This window comes from Onychomys torridus, chromosome 13 (genome assembly GCF_903995425.1).
Source record: "Onychomys torridus chromosome 13, mOncTor1.1, whole genome shotgun sequence".
Taxonomy (NCBI): Eukaryota; Metazoa; Chordata; class Mammalia; order Rodentia; family Cricetidae; genus Onychomys; species Onychomys torridus.
Genome location: NC_050455.1, coordinates 7,371,514 through 7,386,802, shown reverse-complemented (window position 1 = coordinate 7,386,802; position 15,289 = coordinate 7,371,514). Strand labels below are relative to the sequence as shown.

General features: G+C 39.8%; 1 protein-coding gene across 1 annotated transcript in view; it reads left to right on the top strand.

The window, feature by feature from the left end:
• Cdh2 (cadherin 2) overlaps nucleotides 1-15,289 on the top strand; it is a 219,903-nt gene that overhangs the window by 59,155 nt on the left and 145,459 nt on the right. The gene's annotated exons all lie outside the window — the stretch shown is intronic.

Here is a 15,289-nt window from a genome sequence, read left to right as displayed (position 1 = left end):
AATGTCCCCTTAATTGATGTTTAGAGAGACACGTAATCGTTCTAGTTTGTTTTAGATTCAGAACTCATGGATAGTGTAAGATGAATACTAACAAAATTTGGAAAACATGGTTGACCTGCATTCTGAAAATTCAGGCAATGGGAGGGCTCTGATTTTGTGGGGAATGGAAGCCCCTGTAAGTTTTGGCAGTCATGTTTTTTTTTTCCTTTTCTTTTATTTATTTGTTTATTTATCGTGTGTGTGTGTGTGTGTGTGTGTGTGTGTGTGTGTGTGTGTGATAATAAATGGATTAACAGAATCATCAGGTTTCTTTTGAATGAGACTTGAGTTTGACTGAAGAAAATCATGTCATTTCCAACGGAAATGAAAATGAGCAGATGTAGAAAACGAACCTTCAGATTAATCTCCTTTTCCCCCCTCCCTGCCGGCATCAAATGACAGGAGAGTGGGAAGAATCTGCTGCAGGGAATGGTTTTAAACGTCTCTACAGATATATTTTGGGGTTCAAAGGAGCAACTTCAAGGAGATAAAATTGTCATTTTGTTTTGAAATATGCAGAGAAAATATTCTTCTTTTAAAAGTCGTTTTTGCCTTGAACTTATTACTGTATCATTTTTAAAAGTGGGAGAGCTTGGAGTCTAATGAGGGTTTTGTTTCCCTCGCTGCACTCTGACTGAATGCTGTCTATTATTTTAATCGTGTTAATGTACTGCTTGCTGTATCTGCGGCTGCCAGAGAACAAGCGCTGTCTGTTCTTCCTCAGTGATCTGAGCTGCACACCAAGCACAGATTTGCAAACAGTTTGGGGTTTACTCTGAGCTGATCAATACATGCAAAACCTATTTAGTGAGATCAATAAAATATAATGAAGTCTGTGCTTCAGTCCCCCTTTAGGAGTCACTGTTAGGGGAAGAAGGTGTCTGTTTTTCTGTTCAAAAACAAAATCAAAATTATATGTGTGCCTTTTTACCCCTTCTGATTTCTTAAGACAGAGCAACACTTTTGAGCCCCTTCCAGACAGGTTTAACAAATATCACTCCCACAGACTTCCAAGGATAAGTCCTCTATAATAAAGAATAGAAAACAGAAATATAACTCTAAAAGAAAATAGGAAGGTTAGCAAAAGCTATGGCAGATAATGTCCATGTGTTAATGCTATGAGGTTGGTTGCTGCTAAGTGGTTTTTAGTAAACTCGCACAGGTTAGCAGCACCCTTAGGGAAAGCCCATGGATGATGGTGGTATCTGCCTGGTGATCTGTCAACAGGAATTTTAATATAGATGGGGTTGTATGCAGAATGAATAAAACAATTTATGTTATTTTATACTTTCCTTCAGGTTCCAATGTTTTGATCAGGGTTTATTCTCAAGTGACTTTTCAATAGTTTTTATTCTTTTAAAATATTTACATATTTAAGTAGTAAGAGAATATTTGAGATACACATTTTCCAACTCTTACATCCAGATGGCTGAACAGAGGCCCAGAAATTGACCCCTTCTATGAAAAATATTAAAATAAGATGTCACCTTGCTAATCCCTGTAATGTAATACGTTCTTTTGTATATTTTCATTTTCCCCTAAAAAAAAACTTGCATTTTTTTCTTGGAAAAAAAATCTATCTTCATAATGGTTCTTGTTATTAAAAATTATTTGGTTTACATATGAAACTATTGAATAATTCATATGAGGTCCCCTTGAAGAATTTTATTTTCTCTACTCTGTTTCACTAAGTAAGAGAAGATGTTTATGTTTATATGAATTAAATGTTTATATTCTTGGGCATTAAGAATGAACTGCATCTAACCTTCTAAAAATGTTGTGTTGAAGAAAGTTTGGGGGATTTGCCTAATAAGGTATTGGTCTAAGGGTTTACTTCAGTCTTATAATTAGAAATCTTAGTACTAACTTTTTCTTTAGTTAATGTGTTTTATGATGTTGAAAGCTAGTAGAATTCTATATTTAGAAGGAATTTTTGAGATTACATAGCCCTCCTACCATGGAATTCATAGTTATAAATAAATAAATGATAAATAGATAGATAGATAGATAGATAGATAGATAGATAGATAGATAAATGATAGATAGGTAGGTAGATAAATAATAAACATTACATGGCAGGGCCACTGTACTCATGAACTCACAGGAGCCGTGGTTAGTTGCACAAGACATGGCCAAGGTCAAGCCAGTCAACATTCTCAAATGGAGTGGGAAGAGATTCATAACAGCCACCCCTAACTGAGGAGCTGTGGACAATCGAGAACATCTGGGGAGAGAGTCAGTTTTCTCTCAAGGTGTGCCTTCTGTTTTGTGGACCATATTCCAATGGAATGGGTGGTAATTAGGGAATATCCAGGGTAAGAGGTTGGTGAGTGATGAGGTGTGGTGGGATGAGAGCTGCTGGGGGAGCAGCTGGATCAATAGGTTCAAAACACAGTCTGTGCAAGTCTCAGAAATTAATAATTACAAATTAGGTAACATACGGAATTCACTAATTAACTAAAATTAGGTTGTTGAGACATCATCCAGTGAAAGCCAGTGACATGGGGTTGGGGTCAGACAGTGTGAGTGATATAAGGAGAGAGGTACACGGCTGAGCCCTTAGGAACTTCAGATCCTCCCTCTGTGAAGCTGGGACTGGGGGTGCTAGGAAGCAGAGTACCTCTCTTGAACACCCCATGCCTTATCTGGACACTTCCTTATTACTCCTGCCAGTGAATCCCTCCCTCTCCCCTCTTCTCATCATTTGTACTCAACACCTTGATCTTCCCAGGCTCCTTTCTCTTCCTGGTACACTTACCCAAGAATCACAATGAAGAAAATCCCACTGGGTTTCATCTAATTTATACCTGGATTTGAGGACTTTGCTCAAAAATTACTTGTTCTGAAGGTCTTCTCCCTCTCCACCACACAAACTATAGCCATTGCTGAAGACCTCATAGGATACAGACTGTCTGCACTTGTATCACATAGCTCCAATACTCTTAAGGAGAGAAGAACTGTTTCTATTTACATTTGTGCCTCAGTGTGTACACGCAGTAGCTACTCACGTATTTAGCCTTTTCCCATATACACTCCTTTTGTTTAAAAGCACATTTAGTCTGAGTATGGTTTTATTTTATGTGACTAGGGTGACTTGACTTGGTAACCCTCTCCTTGGTACTAACTGTATCAATACTCATTTTTGTTGCATGAATGAGGGTAACGATTAGCATCGGTTGGAGAGCTAAATAGGTCAGAACCATGCAACAGCTGGAAGTTGGATATAGAATTAGGGAAGGAGTTTTGAGATTGAACGATGGAAGTTGGTTATGTTAAGGCAGAGTATTGGGAACAGAGAAGAATACCGAGGACTGGAGTGTGGGACCCAGAGTGAGGCTGAAGGAAGCCAGTGGAGAAGTCAAAATTATGAATTGGGTATAAAGAAAATTCAAGCATTAAGCAATTGCCAATGACTTGGGAAACTGGGAGAAGGCCAAGAAAAACGAGGCATAATGACAAGCTCCCCAGTGTTGAGTGGGAGGGCTTTGAGGCCCTGCGAGGCTAGTTTCAAGAGAGCGGTTAAGATGAAGATCTGTGCTTCTTTGTGAAAACATTCACATGTTTTCACGTGTCATTTGTAATGATACGTTTGACATTTTGGTTTATTTAGGTGCTCTCCATTGACCCTTCACCCCTGGGTAACGGGAAGGCTGTGGGTTTCTTGTGGTGGTGTTAGTTGACTAAAAGCTACTTATAGTAAAACATATTTTAAGTGTTGGATAATTATATGAAACTGCATAGATAAACATTAGTGTTTCCCCATGGTTCCCATGGATTTTTCTGGCTGTCCTCGTCCTAGAATAAGCTATGAACATTTCCTGGGAGTAAAGTCAGATTCCATAAGGGAACTAGGACACCTGCAGCCAAAGCTGTGTCAGCAGAAGCAGGGAAACCGGCACCAAGCTGAGAGGGAGGGAGGGAGGGAGGGAGGGGGAGACAGAGAGATCGAGAGAGAGAGATCTGTTTCTCTAACACTATACATTCACTCAGGTTCACAGTTTATTACTGGATAAAGGAAGGGATCAATGGAGTGTCATATTTTCTGCCTGACTTAGGCATAAATATGTCTTCTGTTTGTATCTATCTCTTCTGTATTGTGGCTCATATGTCTTCTTTATTGTGGTCATGTTGTTTCTTCTAAATAAAAGCAGGTTTTCTGTACAGGCACTATTGGGTAAAATATCAATTTGTACCATAGATAGGCATATATATATATATATACTTCTATGGCCAATAGTAACTTTTTTTAACAAAGCTAAGATATTTCTGTAATACAAATATGTGTGTGTGTGCGTGTGTGTGTATTGCACCTATAACTTACATATCTATATTTGTATTTCTTTTTGTTTTGACACACATAGTATTTCCTGTTGTTGAATATTTTGTAACTTCTCTGTGCAAGATTATAAATAACCATATTTTCAAGCATCCATTCCAGGTTGACATTGAGGGGAACGGGAATTTAAGAAATCTTTGGCCTGTCTACATAGCTCATCATTTGTAAATTACCAGGACCTACATGTATATCTCACATGTGACATATATATAGGACACACATAACTTATAAATGTGTACTTCTGATCAAGGCACTTGTGTGTGTTTGTGACATAATTAGGCCAAAGTACTTAGGAGTAATATGAAAACAGTAAGTATTGTTTAGTTTGTGAATTAAGTAAGATACAGATTTAGGTGTATAAAAGAGGAATTAGTAAAAAATGGTTGTATAAACAATAAAGAAGCCTGCAATGAGCAGGCTATCAACACAAAGGAGATGGGATGGACTTTCTCCACGATGTTATGCAGTCATCATTGCTTCCTCATAGGTTGGCCTTCTGAGAGTCTCAGGCTTATTTGCACAATCTAAGACAGCCAGCAGTCAAGGTCATTGCTTTAAAGTTGGCAGCCAGAAACTGTCACTTTTTTTCAAAGCCAATATCTGGGAGTTAATAACCGACTCTTGTATGCCATTGGCCAGAGATTTTATGCAACAATAAATAAATAACCTGACAGAGGCAAGGGAATGAATGCACATACCACATTTGACTATGGAAGATGATGATACCGGAGGATTACAGTTGCTGGTCTGGTTGTAGTAGAGTTGGTGCAAATGAAGAGCAAACATCTCAATATCCATATTATTATTGTTTACCTATTCCAAGTCTACCCAATATGATTCAGTATTAAGACACTGTGCTTTACAGAGTATTCCCAAGATATCTTTATTTTGAAAACCTGCTACTCTCAAGTTCTAGAACTTACTATCCATGGGATCTGTGCAGTAGGTGGCGTTTAATCACTGTTGTAGATTCATTTGTGTTCTACCAGCTTGGGGTTAGTCTCCACTGAGGTCTCAGGTACTGTAGCCACTCACTCATGTCAACCCTCCCAAGCTTAGCACAGGAAAAAACATACAGGAGACATCAAGGCCCACAGTGCAGGCCTGCGGACAGTGGCAGATCTGCTCAAAGCCACAGGAAGGGCTTCTGAGGCCTTTCTTCTTTCCTCTGGCAAAATCAGATTTGGTTCACATTACCTGAACATATCCTGCTTTGGTCCTGATGGCTATTTTGTAGAATATGTTTTGGAAATTGAAGGGTTTTTTTTTTAATGTTCTTTGCATTCTTTTCTTGTTTTTAATTTTCTAATAGAGTAGAAAATAACTTCATTTAGGTGCTTTTCAGGATTTACAAGAAGTTTCAGTGTAAGAAAATAGTTGATAATTATATATTCTCCTTCCTTAAGCGGTTCAAAGTGGGCTTTCCCGTTGAGTCAGATCATAACATCTGGGTTTTGTAGAATGAGCAATTTTAGAGAATAAAAGAATGGTTTTTATAGAAAACTTATGCACATCTATAAATATTAAGGTGTGCTGGCTCAGCCTTCCTTGGGTGCATTGTAGGATCTTTATTCTTAAAATTCCAAACACAACAAAAACCTACTATGACCCCCCAGAGTGTTCCTGAAATAAGTGCATGCTTTGTGAGGTCACTCAGTCCCCATATGTACTCTTCCCTCCTCCCTCCCTCCCTCCCTCTCTTTATCTCTATCTCTGCTAAAAACAAACAAACAAACAAAAAACACAAACTAATTAAACCTTATGTATAAATGGGTGCCTTATACAAGAACACTAAGCAGGAGTCCTTGACCCTTTCAGCTTGACTTTAAAGTGTGTTGTTATCTTAAGAACTTTGGAATTGGTCCTCAAACAGTATTTTTTTGCAGAAGAGTTGTTTATTTTCTTAATTATCCTATCGCTTTTAAAAAATGAGTCTCAATATTGATGCCACTAAATTCATACATAATAGATTGAGCACTTTGCCTGTCTCTAAAGAGGGTATATTTGTATATTTGTAGCAAAATCAGCATTTGTTCTTAATTCGATTTTCCCGATTGCTTATCTGCCCTTTCATTTCTTACTCTCAATCTTTAATATACAAATAAAATTGTCCAAAGTTAGGAAGCTTATTTTTCAATTGTTTGTTTTTTGGGTTTTTGCTTTTGAGACAATTTCATGTAGCACAGGCTGTGCTGAAACTGGGTCACGAAGCATGACCTTGAACTTCTGAGCATCCTTCCTCCACCTCAACGTGCTGGGATCACAGGTGTGCACCACCACTACTAGTTTAGTTAGGCCTGGGGAACAAATCCAGGCTTTGAGCATGCTAGGCAAGCGCTCTAGAGACTGAGCTATGGACCCAGCCTCATACTTGGATTTTAGGTTGGGCTCAGCTCCTGACTCCAGTGTAATTTTAGCATGTTGTGGAGCATCTCTGGATGCCCTTTCCCCCACTGTAAAGTGCAGAGTTTGCACTATGTGACTGCCAAGATTCCTTTTAGGTCTGCCATGGTCATTTTCTGGCCACTTTTATCTTAAAAGCAACGTAAGATCAAACAAAAAAGATCAGCAGTTCTTAAACTCATGTTCTCCACAGGAGGATTTGTATATAAATCTATGTAATTCATGTTACCTGAAGGCTGTGTATTTTCCCTGGTAGTTAAAACTATGTGAGTGGATTTTTTTAACCTAGTTGTGTTTGGCTTGGGACCCTAAATTACAACCCGAAGCCTTTTTCTTTTTGATACCAGGGAGATATAAATACAATCCCTGAAGCACCTGAGAAGCAGAGCTGTGGGTAAGCAGCCCTCCCGATTGATGAGTGTCCTTGAGGGGTGCTGGGCCAGGTGTCCAACCTCAGATGGATAGCTGTGTCCTGCTGCCTGTGGGCATTTGTCCCAGCCCCGTGATTTGTTTTTCCCATTGGATCCTAGGTCTGTCCATATGGATGAGTTTATTCAATTTAAGGCTGGTGACTCCAGTCCCAATCAGTACTACTTAGAAGGTTGTGGCATTTGGAAGTAAGCAAAAAGACCTTGCCCCACAGGTCACTGCATGCTTTCTTGGTAGTTACAATCAATTTTCACTTGAAGGGCATATTAAATAGCAGCTTAAAAATTGAGTATGATAAGCAAGCCACTTCTCAGCTTTCAAAAGTTCACTGATTTATTTCAAAGATATTGTAACTTGTGAGGGAGAGGAGACAAATCCAGATGGTAGGCACATTTGTGGGAGATGAGGCTCCTTAATGAATCCTAGCCCACCTACTCCAGGTACCTGATGAAAAAGCAATTCTTTACTCTTCATCCTCAGACAAGTACTTATTACAGAAAACAAGTAGCTTTGGCTGTAGACTGTGGAAAACATAGGTGTGAACTCGGTCAGGTGACTACTTTTAGAATATTGGTTCAGTTCACTTAGTCAAGGAGTTCTTACTTAGAGGTACTCAGGCACTGGGTTCAGACATGGTCTCACACTGGTTCTGTGCTCAGGATCAAAGACAAGGCAGAGAATGGCAGGTAGTAATTGGTTTCATGTAAAACCTTGAATGTCAATGACGTTTGGTGTCCTCTAGCTTACTGTCGCCTTCCGGAATTTGTTTTAAAAAATAAACAGGTATCTACCATTCTTTCTTTCTGCACTTAAAAATCTCACAGTGATAAATAATGGTCTCTATTGAGGTAGTTCATTGCAAAACTTTGCTTTGTGTGAAGCTAGGTTCCACATAGCTCAACCTCCAGTGTAGTTCATCAAAAGTCCCTCAAATTAACACCATCTGAGAAGATGAACATAAGGGTTTTAGCAAAGTTCAAAAAATGATTCAAATGTTATTTGTTATTATTATAGATGCTTCAGTTAGCTCTTCCAAAAACTTCTTGACGATTAATTTTTTTTTAATTTGGTGACTTGAAACTTACCATGAAGCCAAATTTAATAAAAAAAATTCATACATACACAAAGTATGCCTGATGAAAACATCATTTACTCAGTTTCTTACCTTTGGCACTACTGACATTTTGAACCAGGTAACTACTTGCCTCATGGGGCTGTACTTTGCATGGTAGGCTATTTAAACATCTCTGACCTATGTCCTTCAGTTGACTTCTTTGTTTGTGACAGCCACAGATAACTCCAGAGCCTGCCCTGTGTCGCCCGGAGGGCAGAGTCATCCCTGGTTGAGAGCAATGCTCTAAACACAGAAAGAAACACTTTTGATCACTGTTTAAAACCAGTGTGATAGGTGGTATAGTGATGTAAATTTAGACCGACCTAATAAAATGCAGTATTAAATTTTTATGAGACTTATTGATTCTGCTTGTTTTTTTTTGTTTTTTGGGTTTTTTGTTTGTTTGTTTGCTTTTGTTTTTGTTTTGTTTTGTTTTTGATACATGCTGGCAGATCTAGACCAGATAATACAAAGTGAAGTACAATTCAATTGTCTTACTTGTTCTGGCACTTTAAAAACTTATACAAATTCTAATTTACGTTAAGTGTGCTTGTACAAGTGGGAGTAGTCATTCATTTTCACATCAGTCCATGGGCTTAAGAATGTTTTGGATGCATCTCAAAACAGGCCTATGATTAATTGTCTGTGGTGGTTCTAGTATGGGTCCCACACAGGCTGCAGGCATTTCTGGTTAGCCTCAGTTCTGGGCTGCTGGAGGACTGGTATCAGGAATTTCTCTGAGAAAGATGCCAGGGATCAGTGAAAGCTTCATCACCAGCCAGGAGAAAGCAGCTGCCTCGCCTGTGTCTGCATTGACAAGATGGTTTTCTTCTAAGTCACAAGTGTGCTTTGAAACAGTAAAGCCCCAGAAGAGTGTGTTGCTTTGTGCTGGGGACATTCCAGTGTCTTTGTTTGGTGGGTCTCAAGAGTATGGCAGGGATTAAAAGGATATGACTCATGTCTCTACCCACATGACATTTCTTTTGGAAACCATTGCTGTGGTACCCTGTGGGAAAGGGAGTCTTTGTCAGTAATCTGTTTCAGAATATTCCTCAGCCTTCATAAGGTCCAGGAGACAGGTTCTAAGTCTTGGTCTTCAAAGAATGGCACTTTGGCTCCCTGGACTCAGATGAAACATCCTAAGTACTTCCTCTCTCTCTCTCTCTCTCTCTCTCTCTCTCTCTCTCTCTCTCTCTCTCTCTCTCTCTCACATACACACACACACACACACACACCAGAAATGGAACCGACAGTCTTATTTGTGCACAGCATAGATTCTGTTACTGAGCTACATCTGTAATGTTTTAGCACACCAGGATGTGTTCTAAGCCCCATGGAGGTCACTGAAACCCACCTTTGTATCTTTGATATTCTTTGGAATTTGTTTTACTCCCTTGGTATATTGGCCATGGAAAAGATTGATCATTATTAGTGCCCACACATTTTTGAAAGATGAGAGATAAGCTATACTACTGTTTATGGTAGTTTTTACATACAGGCTTTCCATTCTGTGGGCAACCTACCCTTTAGATAAAAAGTGATAATTTTGTTTTATATTATTTTCATAATTATGAGATATAGCGACACGTCATTCAGTTGTTTTTTTTTAATTCTGTGTATATGGGTGTTTTACCTGCCTGCATGTGTGTGCATCTGGCCTAGTGCCTACAGAGTTGCCAGAATCTCCAAGGACTGGAGTTGCAGACATTTGCTGGGAATTGAACATGAGTCCTCTTGAATAGCATCCAGTGTGCTCTTAATTGCTGAGCCATCTATTCAGCCCCTATTTTTGTTATTATTTTTGTTTTGAGGGAATGAACAGATTGAACCAAGAATTTCAATGTGTATGTTAATATCATATCAAAATCTTCAAAATCTATAGGCATGACAACTGAAATCTCATGACATGATAACCTTAGTATTTTACTGACACCAGATCTACATGATACCAGCCAGCATGGAGCGAGAGCTATCTCTCGATGGGTGAGTCATTATTTTTAAAACTGTATTTGACAGCCCTGTGACATATACTTTAAAGGATAAGCACATAATTTGAATAAATACTGAAACCTATTTTTTTGTTCGTCAAGTATTAAGTCAACTTAGAGATCGATTCAAATAACAGCTTAAGTACCCTCTGTGTAAAATATGTTTAATGCACATTTTTTTCAAAGTTAGTATTTGTTTCTTTCCCAGTGGTGTAAAGACTGATTGATACCTAACTTAAACTGTGTATATGAGCTTGAAGTAAAAGGGAGCACAGCAGGGTCCAGTTTTTCTGAACCTCTCACTTACAAGATGCTAATGCTGAAACTCTGATGTTGATTTCCTTCCCTATCACTGTGTTTGTTGGTTTTCTTTGTCTTTCATGGTCCTCTACTGAATTGTAGACGTTAAGTGTATATATTCATTACGTGCATGTAAAAATCCCTCAGTCATCTTTGTAGGCTAGCATTCTATACATTGGGGGTTGTCATTAAAATTTTATGAGCATCTAACAGTCTTTTTTCATTTTCTCTGTCTTTATTGAAGGGTGACTCCCTGTAAATTTGTAAAATTGTAAGAGTGTGCCTATAAAGTTTCCCAGAGGATTCTGTACCCTTGCCTACAGCGGAAATGTTTTGGTCTTATCCGTTATGAAATCGCCCCGCTGGACTCTCACCCACTTCCTTCATGCCCGGTGGACTTCACCTTCTCAGGCAACAGAGAGGACTCACACCTGCCCAGTCTTTGAGGAGTATATATGTGTCTTACTCCCTTGAAGTCTTAAGGTTTAGCAAAAAAAAAATTCAATTGTTATTGTTGATGGTATTATTATTTTCAGTTCACAAATTTGATTTCTTTGAGTCCCTCCCCACTTGTCTCTGAGTTTTCCTCTGTGAGAGAATTAGCACATGCTCTTTCAAAGGCCCAGGGACTTGTGTGTTTACCAGCCTGTTGAGTGAGGGGCATTTGTGCTTTGATCTATGGGCTTGGCTGTGTAAATCTTTGTCAGCAGGTATGCTCAAGAAGTTTCTGGTTTGATGGTTTTCTTTTAAAATCGACTTTGCCAATTCTGAGCCATCTGTAAAAGTCCATCTACTGTACTGTATGGGAGGAAAGATTGTTGGTATGAGATTATCAATAGACACTTCAAGGTAGTTTTAAGAAATTGCTTTTCTTTTTTAATTTTTCCCCTTTATTTTTAGAGTTCCTTAGGTGAAGTTTCTCTTGGACTTCACAGACTTCTGCTGAATTCATCACCTCATTGCCTCCTTCAAAGGAATTTGTGCCTGGCCTCCTGACCAGCCATTTGGTCTCCCCTCTGCTGGAACTGCCTGGGATCCCTTTCTGCTTATTAAGATTACTCTGTGGAATTCCGCAGGCTGAGACATCACCAGACCATTTTGGGACAGTGAATGCAGGGAGTCGGAGGTTTTATTTTGGTCCAGTGAAATTGTCTGTGACCATGGAGCTGAAATGTGAAATACACCAGAGCTGGAGTCACTGAGTCCTCACATTTATACTGGAGTGTGATTAGATAAGCGGCCTGCCTGCTGTTGACATGGGCATGATTCAGTCTCTATCTCCGGATGGCTAAACTTTCCAAATACTTCAGTGCACTGATAGCTAAACATATCCAGCCTTTCACAGCTAATTGTCTGTTCGGCTCATTGTCTGCTGCCCTTAAAGGCTAAGGTCAAACTGCCCTTCTGGTTGAAGCTATGAAAAGTGTGACCGGAGTGAGGGAGGGGTCTGTGAGAGCCTAAGCCTGCCCTGGTGAAACAGGTAACCATTTTAGCTGCTCTGGCACAGCTGTGCTTGGCTCGCATTCTGTTCAGTTTGGAGCAGAGTCATTGAATTTTAATTCTGAGAAAAGAGAAAGAATCGCTGAGAAATGATCCATTTCAAGAGTTGCGTCAACCCAGGTTGTAGTCCTTCAGAGCCTCTGAGCTAGCTAGCTGGTAGGGGGGCGGGGTTAGCTTAACTCTCTAACTCCCGACTTAATTCTATTTCTGTCAGTGTTTGACCCTCCGTTAAAGATGCTTCAAGATTCCTGAAAATTCTGCTTCTAATTTCAGTAAGGCAGGCATCACCTCTGACCCTCTCGATGTCTCATAGTCCTTTCTCACAAAAAACACATATACACAAAACAACATATAGCGTAGAGCTTGTTCCTTTTCATTTTAAAACATGGACAGCATTATTACTTCAAATACATATATTTTCAACTGTTTTGAAAGGCTACTTCTATTTCTAGGTTATGTTAAGTGGTGTTTAAAATACAGATGAGATTCTGCTACTTGAGTTGGGTCCTAGGGTGGGTAGACTTACCCCTGTGTACCACTGCCTGCAGGCTCTCTGTTGTCTCCTTGGATGCCAGCAGAAGGGCCCAGAAGAGAGGTGAGACTGGGTCCCAGTTGTCAAGGCTTTGGATTTGTAATAAAAGTCTTGCTCTGTCCTTGTACTGTCTGTAAGTAGGCCAGGGAGCCTCTGCAGGTCAGCCTTGGGAGTTGATAAGAGCCTGTCTCCCCTGTGGCACTAAGAAGGCAGGGCCCACAGTCTGGGACTTTGCATGCTCCAGTTTCTGGATGGGTCTGTGCTTTCTTTTTCATCTGCTTTCATTTCTCTTGTTTATTAACCTCGTTCAGCTTGATTTACCCTCACTCATGCTGAATCTGAGAAGTATACTGCAGAGAGAATGCAGAGACTAGACTCTAGGCTACCCCGAGCGACTCTGTGCCCCAGGGTCAGCTTCACACCAGCCGGGTGGATACTGTTGGACAAGACTTGTGTCCTTGTCTGGCCCCACTTGGAGCCTGCGGTTGTGAGTCCCGCTGTCCTTGTGGTTTTTGTTGTAGTGGATAATTAAGCCACATCAGCACTTACGTGACACCTCGGTTTTGTGCTTACCACCAACGACTGCCTTCTTTGCATGCCAGAAGAGTGTCCACATTCATGATCCATGTCCTGACACTTGTGAAGGTGAATGGCCCCACTAACGTCCAAGACAAATTGGATATGTCAGGACCCAGGGACAAAGGCCAAGGCTTTTGGAATGTAAAAGTACCCTGTGACCTTCTTGGCAGTGAACCTTTGGCTGTGGTCAGCTGCCTCCTCTTGCCTCTGCCCTCATTTGATTGATCCATGTATTTGATTCTGATTGGCTTTGCCCCTGAGGTGGCTCCACGGGCCTCTCACTCTTCTGAACCCCACTCTGCATCTCTCGCTGGGTCCAGGTTTATTCTCAAGAAATTATTTGTTCAGTGCAAGAATGTGGCTGACAGAAGATCCATGTAGGGAAACACTGCTTTGTTGTGCCAGTCTCTGGCTGTAAATAAAACAGAACAGCACTAAGGTTAGGACAATGCCTAGCAGCAGAGATAACAGCAAAGCCCCCTCTGTGTAATTAGAACTCTAAAAGCACGTTTCCATTTCCTGTGTTAACATGGATAATACCAAGTTCTTAATTCAGAAAGGGAATACACTCCTGAGTGTGTCAGCCTCCTGCATGCTATCTCCTAAAAGGGCACCATATGGCACTGTGTTTCGTACTCACTTGCCATAACAATTCTTCCTGTCATGAGTGATTTTTCCCAGAAGTAGGCTATGTAAATTCTTGGTCATTCATTCCTAAAGGGAAGGAGCTAGTATTTATTGACAAGTATGCATTTTAAAACTACATTTTGGGCATAGGGAACAGGAAGTAACAATCCCTGTGTGTGTGAGGATGTGCATTTCCCTTTAATAAGGATACATAATTTTGTAAGCTGCATGAAAAAGATTTCTTCTTGATCTTCAGATTATCTGTACATGAAAGCTGTGTACTTTTAGCATTTCATATCCTTAACTACAAGGGAAAAGCATCAAAGAGATTCTGACACCAGCATTTGAGAAATCACCTTGAAGCTCTTTTGGTTGATACTGACACTTGCAATAATAATTCCCCACTTCTTGATACTAACAGTCCTAAAAATCTTGTGTGGATTACTACTCCATATCAGGCTTCTCATATTGTCTGTTTATACTTATTGTTATCGTAAGTAAAAGAAAATGTGTGATCATAAATAAAAGGAAATCTGTGACCAGAAGATAGCTCAGCAGATAAAGGCAACATGCCAGAGGATCTGAGCTCCATCTTTGGTATCCATGTGCTAGAGAGAACTTACTCCCACAAATAGACTTCTGAGTGCCACAAATGCTTCTATGCACATTGATCTATGCACACACAAGTATGTGTACACACATGTGAAAAGCAGGGGAAGAGTGAAATACAGAAAGACAGCATAGCCAAAGAATTCAGCTTTCAGTTTTCAGTTTTCATTTTGTGCTGTGAGTCCTCACCTTTAAATCTCTGTTACAGGAGGAAACTATTATTCATTAATTCTAAATATGTCAGTGCACAGGGATTCACCAACCTAAAATTAGACAGTATTCATTTTTGTCAGGGTTTTACAAACACACACACACACACACACACACACACACACACACACACACACATTTCTGCCACCACAGTTCTAAGTTTTTTAAACAGAAAAAATATTATTTAGGAGCACAGGCAGGATTACCAAAAATGTACTTCTTTGAAAAGACAACAATAAATATTGTGTTCTTTAATTAGCATTGTTCATCCAAAGAATGAGTTTTTTATTTTGTTCTTTATCAGCACCTGGTAGAGGACTTTGTAGATATAGTAGTATGGTATTAGCAGTCTGAGTACTTTCCATGACTTGGTGATCATGGTTCATAGTCTGATTTAATGAGATTAATCATATGTCTTTTAGTATTGAAGAAAGTGCTGATTTTTTTTACAATCCCCAGCTCTGGCCCTGTTCCAAACCCCACCCAGATGGGAACTGGGCCCAACTCCTCCCATTCCTAACTCTGCCCTCAGAAAACCCACTGAGAGGTGACTCCTCCCATGAGTTCCTCAAGACCACGCCTACAAGGTATGTAAAGTCTGGTCCATAGATCTTCCCTGTGGT